The sequence below is a fragment of the Oreochromis niloticus genome, linkage group LG22 (assembly GCF_001858045.2).
Source record: "Oreochromis niloticus isolate F11D_XX linkage group LG22, O_niloticus_UMD_NMBU, whole genome shotgun sequence".
In the NCBI taxonomy this organism is placed as follows: Eukaryota; Metazoa; Chordata; class Actinopteri; order Cichliformes; family Cichlidae; genus Oreochromis; species Oreochromis niloticus.
In genome coordinates, this window is record NC_031985.2 from 28,159,957 (window position 1) to 28,171,460 (window position 11,504).

The window sequence follows — 11,504 nt, forward strand, 5'->3', positions numbered from 1 at the left end:
TGCCTATTGTCACTGATTTCCAGGAACATAAATTCATATACAGAGAAACAAACACAGCTGCAGAGCACTCAGGCGTTATACATCATAACTTCATAAACACAGACATAATCAAAAAGCTGGTGTTGCGCCTAAAAAACAAAAGTTTACGGTCATTTTAATTTTCATTACAGTCTTCAGAGGCAATAAAACTAAGCCATTATATCAATAAACTCAAACTTTATACCTGCACAGCCCAAATCATTGGTTCTTGGCTCTATTTCTGCCGGCACAAATAATAGGTCAGATCTGTTAGTGCCACGTAGACACTTTGGTATGATTGTGTAATGATTTATCTAGAGGTCACCTCAGGTTGCTGAAAGTAATTTTGACACTTGAATACTTATAGTACTGCAGGTCAGAAAATGGATATCAGTATGGTATCGGTCAAGTGTCACCTGACACATTGATTCATAGTCGAATATCAGCCTCAGACTTGTCTGGTGATCCATCAGATGATGTGCTGGTGTTAGCTGGTGAAAAGACTTTATTAAATTATTCAAAAACACATCATCATGTGACTTTGTACAGCTTGCGAACAAGAGCAGCTAGGGTTTCATAATAGACCTTGTTGGAGTCAAATTGTTAAATGTTGCCATTATTGTACTTAAATTTGTAAGTCTTGGTTCAAACTATGTGATCAAAGACATTCCTTGGTTTCTGACCCCCTCCCCAGCCTGTTGAATGGTGGGGGAGGCTATAGTGTTTTATTATAGGGACACATCCTATGTGAGGGTTCTGTTTTCTTGTTTAGTAAACTTCCTGCCTTTATAACCCTTTTGGTGAGCAGGAGGTCACACAAACGCATCCCCAAACACAAACACACATACTCACGTGCACCTACACACACACACATTCTCGCACATGCACACACACACATACAGTGGCTGACACAATAGATGGGGGTTTACAATGGGTGTTTGTGTAAACTGTGTGTCACGGGAATAAAAGGCTGCAGGGGAAGCTGGTTGTTTGGACTCGTTTGACACCGAGGGCAGAGGATTGCTGCCGTCCGGCTCCCCTTGCTAGCAAGTAAAATTGATCGATTGCTGTTCAACTTGGTTCGTTAACGGGAATAAGTCTAAACCAGCTGAGCCTGTGGAAGCGCAGAGCCAACATTTATTTGGTCCTTCCGAGCCGGAGCCCAACACATTGCGTCCACCGAGGAGGGAGAGACCTCGACGCCGCAGTCTGCTAGCAGCCAGGACATCCGGGACGCCTGATGATAGACTTAATTTGTGGCCAGGCCGGTGAGTTAGCGTCTGACCTCCCCTCGGGTTGGATGGCGATTGACGGGATCCAGAGACTTTCCCCGTGAACGAGAAGCAGCACAACAGTAAGTAAAGAGAGAGGGCCTTATTCGTCACCTTGACCATGCAGTTAAACGCAGGTAAGGGAGCGCGCTACCTGTGCATGCAGACGCAAGCTACCTGGTTTCTCCACCAGTTTTTCAAGGTCCTCTTGTTTTCTCCACCAGTTTTCAAGGAGGTCTGGTTTCTCTGTAAGTTTTTAAGGAGGTCTGGTTTCTCCGCCAGTTTTTAAGGAGGTCTGGTTTCTCCCCAGTTTTTTAAGGAGGGTTCTTCGCCATTACGGACGCTTAGTTTTTAAGGATGGTTTCTCCACCAAAAGGAGGTTTTTTCTCCCCCGCTGAGGGCGTTGAGTGTTTGGTTTCACCACCAATATGTAAGGAGGATAGAGCTCTCGTTGGTGACTCTGCTGTAAGTAAGATCATAGGCCAATTTTGTGTGTGTGAATGTGAACTATGTTCAAGTAGGTTCTCAGGCATCCAGGACATGGTAGTCTAAGGAGCTTGGAAAGAAAGTGACTGGGCTTCTTGAAGTTTCTTGAATTTTCAGAATGTGAAACTGAAATAGAAGATGTGTCAGAGGACTACACATCTTCCATTTCAATTATGATGAAGACAAAGAATCAAGCAAGAAAGAGGAGTCAGCTGAGACATACAAATATTTGCAGTAATGTGAGGAAACATTGATCTGGTCTTCTATCCTTCCGAGTGACAGACGATGCATGACTCTCTCATGCGTCACAGAGAAAGACAATCTACCACGGTCCAAGCACATATGCCAGGTCCCATACTCCTTCGATTGATTGTCTACTTGAGCACTGAAAGCATTATACACCATGTATTATGCTTGTATTATGCTTTTTAACTTTCACATGCCAATGGATGCATCAGAGACCAAGTTGGAGTTCAGTAACTTGCCCATGAACACCTTGGTAAGAACTCCAGACCAGAGCACACAGAGATTGAACCAACAACCATCCAATTAGTAGATGACCTGCTCTACAGCCAACTCAATGACAAACAAGGAGGGACAACAACAGATGAAGAATAATGGATCGAATGCAGCTGTAGGCATATGTGGGTATGTTGATTCTTACTGCTGTGCATCTATCCAGTAAAGTCGCTACGGCCAGTTTATGACATTCTGAGTCTGGTAGGGCAGTTTTCATGCTACCGTGCCTAACACAGGATTAATCATAGAATCCCAAAAGTGATATCATTTCATGATAAAGACACAATAGAAGATCGTCGTTCATGACACAAACGTGCTCCCATGAGGTGTATGGAACAAGTGGGTGTTTCTCCTGCTGTGATGTAAGATCCAGATACTGATTTGACTGTGTATGAGCACCTAGTCCCCTTCAGAGGACTCTGTCCATTCCAACAGAGCATCCCAAGTAAACTGAGGAACTATGAGATAAAAACATGGGCAGTATGTGATGCCAGGTACAGCTGTACATGGAACATGCTAGAGTACGATGGCAAACTATCTGGCCTGCAGTCAGGGCACGCAAGTTGTCCCTAACATTACGGAAGGTTTCCAAAAGAAAACAATCACCTGTAACAACTTGTTTACTTCATATGCCCTTGGCCTGCAACTGCAGAAAAGAAAGCTGTCCATGATGGGACCAGTACAGAGGAATAAACCTGAGCTTCCTTCTGCACTTGTGTCAAATATAGACAGGCCTTTGTTCTCATGAAAGTTTGCCTTCACTAAAACCCATGCCCTGGTGTCCTACCATGCCAAAACATAGAAAAATGTCAGGTAATGAGTTGGAATAAAGTTGAATAAAACCTTAAAAAAAAACAGAGATGGATGACATTTTATACCCCTCCTTGGTACCACTTTACAATAAGACTCCCCTTATAGATGGGTAATAAATAGTTTATAGCTATATTATTAATTAATCTGTAAATGCTTTATAAACCGTTATTAATGGTTTATTATGCATTAGTTAAGGGTGAGAAAGAGAAAAACCTGACCGGTTTCTTGCCAAATAGTGAGCCAAATGTGTTCACCTATATATATCATCTAGAGTTGCTATATTAAACATTTCAGACTAAGTTACTATCTTGTAAGCACAATCAGCATGTGTAAACATATTTTTTACCATATAAAATTGTACTTTATAAATGCATTATAAATATCCACAACTATCAATCGGAGCTTTGTTGTAAAGTGTAAAGCATAAAACCATTTGTTAATGACTAATAAACATTTATAAATGCCAAATGGGAGCCTTATTGTAAAGTGTAAAGCATTACACCATTTATTAATGACTAATAAACATTTATAAATGATAAAAGTGAGTCTTAAATGTATAATGTCACCATTTATAACACTCAGACCTAAATTACAATCAGTGCTTGAAATAACATTTAACTACTGTCAAAAATGGCAATGTAGAGCCTTGTTGTAAAGTTTAAAACATGTCAACATTTATTTATGACCAACAAACATTTCTGAGTGTTACTGGGCATTACTATAAAAAGTATAAAGCACCAACAGTTATTTAGCATTGCTAAACTTATATACAAGCCTTTCAAAGATAGCTAAAACTATATTAAGGAAACAAACCCCATCCCTAAATTCACCACTGGCGTAAAACAAAGGAAAATTACAATAATTATAATATAATAAATTATTATACCTTAACTGAAACAGCACAGCTGTATTATTTACTCTACACACATTTATACAAATCAAAACATAAAAAAACCCCAATAAAATAAACTACCAGGTAAATCTCTGAGTTGTGTGGAAACTCAACACATACGTGAACAGTCAAAAATGGCAATGTATTGTAAGAGTAACACATGTAACAATGTGTTTTTTAAAACACCAAATAGTCACCCCCTCCAAAAAAAGTTCATGCCAGACTGGTTCAAACTGGAAATATTTTTTGTATGTCCTTGAATAAGCGTCCCAGTGGTCCATCAGGGTGTCGCGAACCAAGCCAAGATGACCACTCAAGAACCATGAGGTGTTCCTCCAGCAACTTCTCAGTACGATTTCCTCTTAGTCTACGGACATGTGCTTTGATGGTCATCCAAGCCCTTTCGATATGTTGTGTATGACTGCCAGATTGAGGATCTACAAACCAACTGCTGTGATTTACAGTGTAATGTCTGTACCCCATGTTTGTCAAAACATTCTTGTAGGCTCTCCACTCATCACTGATAATAGCACTACCCAACCTAACATGCTGTCTGATCAGAGGAACAAGGTGGCGCCTTGATCGTTTTTCAACAAGTTTTAACACGAGCCTTCACCTTTTGTCTTTAATTCCCATCAGTCCAAATACCCATTTCTTCCTTTTCCATGCATTTCCAAAGCGTCCACGTGCATACTGAAAACAAGAAGAATAAAATCAAACAGAATATCTACAAAGAAACATTCAAAAAGATGGTTGCTTCTTAAAATTTCAGTCATAATCCTGTTATTAAAGTAAAATGGATTTTAACTTCACTACCTAACAGGATGGCCAAGATCTTGGTTGAATACCTGTTTTCTGTATTTTAATTTCCTTTTGGGATTAAAAGTATGTTTTTGTTGAAATATTTTAATTCTTCCTCAAATGTTAAAATATTTAAGTAATTATAGTAATTATTACAGTAAATATATATTTATTAACTGATTTTTTATTTTATTTGTTGCACTAATAATATAGTTACTACATTGAAAACTAATTTTTTTACTTGTAATGGTAAAGGTTTCCATGTTTAGAGGACACGTTCAGATCTGCATTGATTCTAACAAACCTGTCTGAGAGTTTACCAACCTTTCGCTGATGACGGAGACAGCTTTCATCTATAACCACAAACTCTCTGTCACCACCAAGACGGTGTCCATTGTTTATTCTGTGTCTTTTAATTGCACGTATACAAACATGTCGAATGTGTCTTGCCATGCTACTTAGTGTTCTGGAGCTGCCAGCCACTTCATCATCAATCATATCTATTTGTCTGAGCCTGAGCCCTTGTGAAAATCTGTGATAGAAATTGAGACAATTATTATTTACTGAGGCCCTAATTGTATTTCACAAGTCTTGTATTGGTGTTCAATTATGAAAGGTGCATTGCTATTAATGTCTAAATCTACATATACCTGTAAATGAACTTCATCCAACTGAAAAGAGATGTTTTTGATTTCTCAAAGAGGGAGCCAGTTCTAATTGTTCTGCAAACTTTCCTATGACTTGCTCTTTTGCAGCACCTGAGAACATACCAGTGAGTTAAGTAAAGAAATGGACCCTTAAACAAGAGCATTAATTGAAAAGATAATCACAAAATTAAGTATGAAGAAAATAATAATGAAAAGGGGTTAATGCTGCCTCTTGCATTGATAACAGAAATATTTTTGCTATATTTACTACATGCACTACATTATCATGCATTATACATACCACATATATTGGTCTTTCTTCACCACGGAAATCATTTTCATCTTATGGTGACAAACAGGACATCTAAGCTTCTTTTTTAGCAGGTGTTTCTTCTGCAGCCATTTAATGAGCCTCAGTGCCTTATATTTAGTTTGTTTTCCTTCTATTCTGGCGCGCAATCTCATTCCCAAAGACATTCTGGTGGAAAAAATGAGTAATTTATGTTATTATCACCTCGAAACACCGTAAAATACTCCATGGGAGTCTAGTGCAAATCGGTTCAGAGTTAAAGAACTTCACATGCTATATAAAACCAGCCCTATAATCAAAAATAGTCACATGCAAAAATGAGGATTGAGATTTTCTCCAAAGTCAGCTATCATCCCTTACAAGTATGAAACTAGACTTGTTCCATAAGCATTGTTTTTATTTTACAGTCTTCATTAGATAATTTTTCAACCCCAGTGAAGTTCCCTTATTGTCATTGTGTTGATTAAAAGATTTTAGTCAGTTAACTTTAAGTGTTGTGCCAGTTCATTCCTAAAGAGATCTGATTCCAAATTCATTTCAGCCAGGTCTAACTTGATTGATTCATTTTCACAGTTCATAAGATCATAGCTCCAACTTGAACTAGTAATGTAGCAGCCTTAAAATCAGAATTAATACAGGTCTCATATATATATATATATATATATATATATATATATATATATATATACATATATATATATATATATATATATACTTTATCCACATGATGATTTTCTTTAACAAAATCCTCATTCTCTTTAAGCACATAAGCTGACTAAATCATCAATTGTGTAACTGAAAAACAGGGGGACTTTGAAGTAGCAGCTACTCTGCACAATTTTGTCACTCAGTGTAATCTGAGTGGTGTAAAATATCTTGTTTCTAAAACCAGCCATTTTGTTGGTTGCATCCTGCAGAGCAACCTAAAGACGAACCATTCAATGATCGATTTTTCTCTAAGGCTTCTGAAAACTCAGATTCATCTTCCGCATCTTCATCTGTATCGTCTGTGTGGTCATCCTCATCTTCATCCCTGAAGAAGCGAAAGCACAAATACAAGAAAAAGCATTCAAGAGCCAAGAAACCCAAGAAGGAGCAGAGGAAGCTCCGGCAGCGTGGTGATCAAAAGATTTTGGAAGAGACGATTGTACAGAAGAGGATACTATAAATGTGACATAAAAGATTATGATTTTAATTTGTTCTAAAAACTACTCTGTGTTTGCTATGTCATATATACATATCTATCTATCTGTCTATATGTGTGTGTATATATATATACATTAGTATGCTTTGAATATTTGCTTTTCTAATTATTTGCTTTGTTTTCATTTTTAGTTCAAACGCAAAATGACATTGTGCAGCAATACAAATCCCTCCTCAAGACATTTCCAAAGACGAAGACCATGACCAAAGCTTTTCAGAAGCATGGGCTCGACAGGAACACTGTTGTGTCCACTTCATTAGTTGGGGAGCTTGCTATTGCGGTCCCCAATGTTTACCAGGAGCTACTGTCCAACAGGCCTAGAGGAGAGACGGTACTAGCTTTTGCTAAGCGATGTGAGGCTGCAATTCAAGGCAGTGATAAAGTAAAAAACAAAATAGAAAGTATGAAGGCGGCTGGTACTTTGCTTCCAATTTGAAGAGGGAAATCTGTCTGGAACCCTAATTTGTGTTAAGTGGTTTTGTTTGTTTTGAGCATATTGAAGTGAAGAAAAGATCTGCAAAATCACCCATTTTTCAAAGATCTGTTCACATATGTGTTGAGTTTCCACACAACTCAGAGATTTACCTGGTAGTTTATTTTATTGGGTTTTTTATGTTTTGATTTGTATAAATGTTTGTAGATTAAATAATACAGCTGTGCAGTTTCAGTTAAGGTATAATAATTTATTATATTATAATTATTATAATTTTCCTTTGTTTTATGCCAGTGGTGAATTTAGGGATGGGGTTTGTTTCCTTAATATAGTTTTAGCTGTCTTTGAAAGGCTTGTATATAAGTTTAGCAATGCTAAATAACTGTTGGTGCTTTATACTTTTTATAGTAATGCCCAGTAACACTCAGAAATGTTTGTTGGTCATAAATAAATGTTGACACGTTTTAAACTTTACAACAAGGCTCTACATTGCCATTTTTGACAGTAGTCAAATGTTATTTCAAGCACTGATTGTAATTTAGGTCTAAGTGTTATAAATGGTGACATTATACATTTAAGACTCACTTTTGTTATTTATAAATGTTTATTTTTCATTAATAAATGTTGACATGTTTTAAACTTTACAACAAGGCTCTCTTTTCTTATTTATAAATGTTTATTAGTCATTAATAAATGGTTTTATGCTTTACACTTTACAACAAAGCTCGGATTGATAGTTGTGGATATTTATAATGCATTTATAAAGTACAATTTTATATGGTAAAAAATATGTTTACACATGCTGATTGTGCTTACAAGATAGTAACTTAGTCTGAAATGTTTAATATAGCAACTCTAGATGAAATATATAGGTGAACACATTTGGCTCACTATTTGGCAAGAAACCGGTCAGGTTTTTTTCTTTCTCACCCTTAACTAATGCATAATAAACCATTAATAACGGTTTATAAAGCATTTACAGATTAATTAATAATATAGCTATAAACTATTTATTAGCCATCTATAAGGGGAGTCTTACTGTAAAGTGGTACCCTTTCCTTTATAAATAGTCAAACCAGACGGGGTCATTTTTGAGCCCAAAGGACAACAGATGTGATTATTCGCTGCCAGTAAAAAACTTGTAGATTAAAAACAGCTTTCTAAATTAACTTTGACATATACCCATCTGTGATAATCTGTTAAAGAAACCGACTCTGGTTGTGAAACGATAATCACAATAACTGATCATTTAACTTATTTTTTTTACCCCAAAACAAAGAAAAAGTTCATTTAAATGAGGTTTTACCAGACTTAAATTTGAAATGGAATAAAGAAATAGTGTCGAAATGTTTGAATTAATTTTTAATTAAAAGTGGGTGAAAAATCCACTTCATATTAATTAAGTATCAATTAAACCAGATGGGGTCATTTTTGTAATAGTCAAAATAATCTAAACATTTAAATATTTTATTGTCTCATTTTATTTTCGCTCAAAAACAGACTATACTTTATGTAAACATGGTCTGGTGGCCCTAAATTGCAAAATGAGGTGTAAATTTTGTGGTAATGTGTTGGTCTTAAGTTAAACTAAGGTGTAACACTGAATTGATTGACAATTTGTCCTTTAAAAAACACTCAAATGAATTGGGGTCATTTGTGACCCCTGAGGACAACAGGTGTATGGAAATCGGGAGGACATTACGAGGGTTAACACCACTATGAAAGGTAAACCCCCACCCAAATGTGACAAAGGGGTAGATGTATGGATGTGTGTGTGTCTTTTGTTGCAGGAGCAGGAGGAGACCAGAGGAGGAAACTTTGGGTCACATGACAGAGTGTGAACTCTGCAAATTTAACCTTTTAGCTGTAATTTTTCTGGGTGTCAGTGAATTTACCAGCAGTGTGTTATTCATGACCGAGTATTGCTCACAGTGAAAATGTGTATACACCTGCACAGCGCTAACATTTAAATTACTTTTCTACAGCAGAGGGTTAATCATGTGATTTATAGCAGGACACACAATTGGTTAATATTTTTTTACAGGATTTCTGGGTTTTTGTGTGACGGAAACTGTGTTTACAGGTTGTGTGTTGGTTATGCTATTACACTGTGTTGTTGAGAAAATGGTGGATATTACAGGGGAAAATGTGAATACAGTGTGAGACATACTGTGTTTGAAACCAGTGTTACTTGTTTTACAGCAGATTGTTAACTTAATGGTCTTTTACAGCACCTCTGGATCCTGGTGACCTAGGCCTGACCTCCAGGATGCTACTGCTAATATTTGTTTCTCTTTAAGACTGTTTGTAAAGGATTCAGCACAGACAGACAAGTGACAACTGAACAGATGTGCAGTGATTATAGAATAGTTACATGGGGCTCATTATCTGACCACTATTGAGCTCATAGTGCTGAAATGAGTGAGTGACAAACTTAAGGAAAGTCACTGATTATAATGTGGAATAAATTGGGATGATATATGATTTGGAGCAAATTATGGCAAAAAGTAGTGGGTTTAATGATTTAGAATAAACCTGCACATGATACTTGTCTCTGTGATGCTGAATACTTTATTGCTCTTATGAGCTACAGCTGTTTGCAAATGTGAAGTTTGTTTCAACTTACAGGTTTTGTCCTACAGGGACAAAACCTGTAGGACATTTCTGTAGGATATTTCCAAAGACGAAGACCATGACCAAAGCTTTTCAGAAGCATGGGCTCGACAGGAACACTGTTGTGTCCACTTCATTAGTTGGGGAGCTTGCTATTGCGGTCCCCAATGTTTACCAGGAGCTACTGTCCAACAGGCCTAGAGGAGAGACGGTACTAGCTTTTGCTAAGCGATGTGAGGCTGCAATTCAAGGCAGTGATAAAGTAAAAAACAAAATAGAAAGTATGAAGGCGGCTGGTACTTTGCTTCCAATTCGAAGAGGGAAATCTGTCTGAAACCCTAATTTGTGTTAAGTGGTTTTGTTTGTTTTGAGCATATTGAAGTGAAGAAAAGATCTGCAAAATCACCCATTTTTCAAAGATCTGTTCACATATGTGTTGAGTTTCCACACAACTCAGAGATTTACCTGCTGGTTTATTTTATTGGGTTTTTTATGTTTTGATTTGTATAAATGTTTGTAGATTAAATAATACAGCTGTGCAGTTTCAGTTAAGGTATAATAATTTATTATATTATAATTATTATAATTTTCCTTTGTTTTATGCCAGTGGTGAATTTAGGGATGGGGTTTGTTTCCTTAATATAGTTTTAGCTATCTTTGAAAGGCTTGTATATAAGTTTAGCAATGCTAAATAACTGTTGGTGCTTTATACTTTTTATAGTAATGCCCAGTAACACTCAGAAATGTTTGTTGGTCATAAATAAATGTTGACATGTTTTAAACTTTACAACAAGGCTCTACATTGCCATTTTTGACAGTAGTTAAATGTTATTTCAAGCACTGATTGTAATTTAGGTCTAAGTGTTATAAATGGTGACATTATACATTTAAGACTCACTTTTGTTATTTATAAATGTTTATTTTTCATTAATAAATGTTGACATGTTTTAAACTTTACAACAAGGCTCTCTTTTCTTATTTATAAATGTTTATTAGTCATTAATAAATGGTTTTATGCTTTACACTTTACAACAAAGCTCGGATTGATAGTTGTGGATATTTATAATGCATTTATAAAGTACAATTTTATATGGTAAAAAATATGTTTACACATGCTGATTGTGCTTACAAGATAGTAACTTAGTCTGAAATGTTTAATATAGCAACTCTAGATGAAATATATAGGTGAACACATTTGGCTCACTATTTGGCAAGAAACCGGTCAGGTTTTTTTCTTTCTCACCCTTAACTAATGCATAATAAACCATTAATAACGGTTTATAAAGCATTTACAGATTAATTAATACTATAGCTATAAACTATTTATTAGCCATCTATAAGGGGAGTCTTACTGTAAAGTGGTACCCTTTCCTTTATAAATAGTCAAACCAGACGGGGTCATTTTTGAGCCCAAAGGACAACAGATGTGATTATTCGCTGCCAGTAAAAAACTTGTAGATTAAAAACAGCTTTCTAAATTAACTTTGACATATACCC

At 36.2% G+C, this 11,504-nt stretch overlaps 1 long non-coding RNA gene across 2 annotated transcripts; it reads left to right on the forward strand.

The window, feature by feature from the left end:
- The first annotated feature begins 1,001 nt into the window (after positions 1–1,001).
- LOC112843546 (uncharacterized) lies at positions 1,002–10,794 on the forward strand. 2 transcript variants are annotated; one of them, XR_003215968.1, is made up of 2 exons: positions 1,002–2,423; positions 6,675–10,794. It is a non-coding gene; the product is annotated as an uncharacterized LOC112843546 (long non-coding RNA). The 2 variants fall into 2 exon arrangements; XR_003215969.1 differs by having other exon boundaries at positions 7,093–10,794.
- The last annotated feature ends 710 nt before the right edge of the window (positions 10,795–11,504 follow it).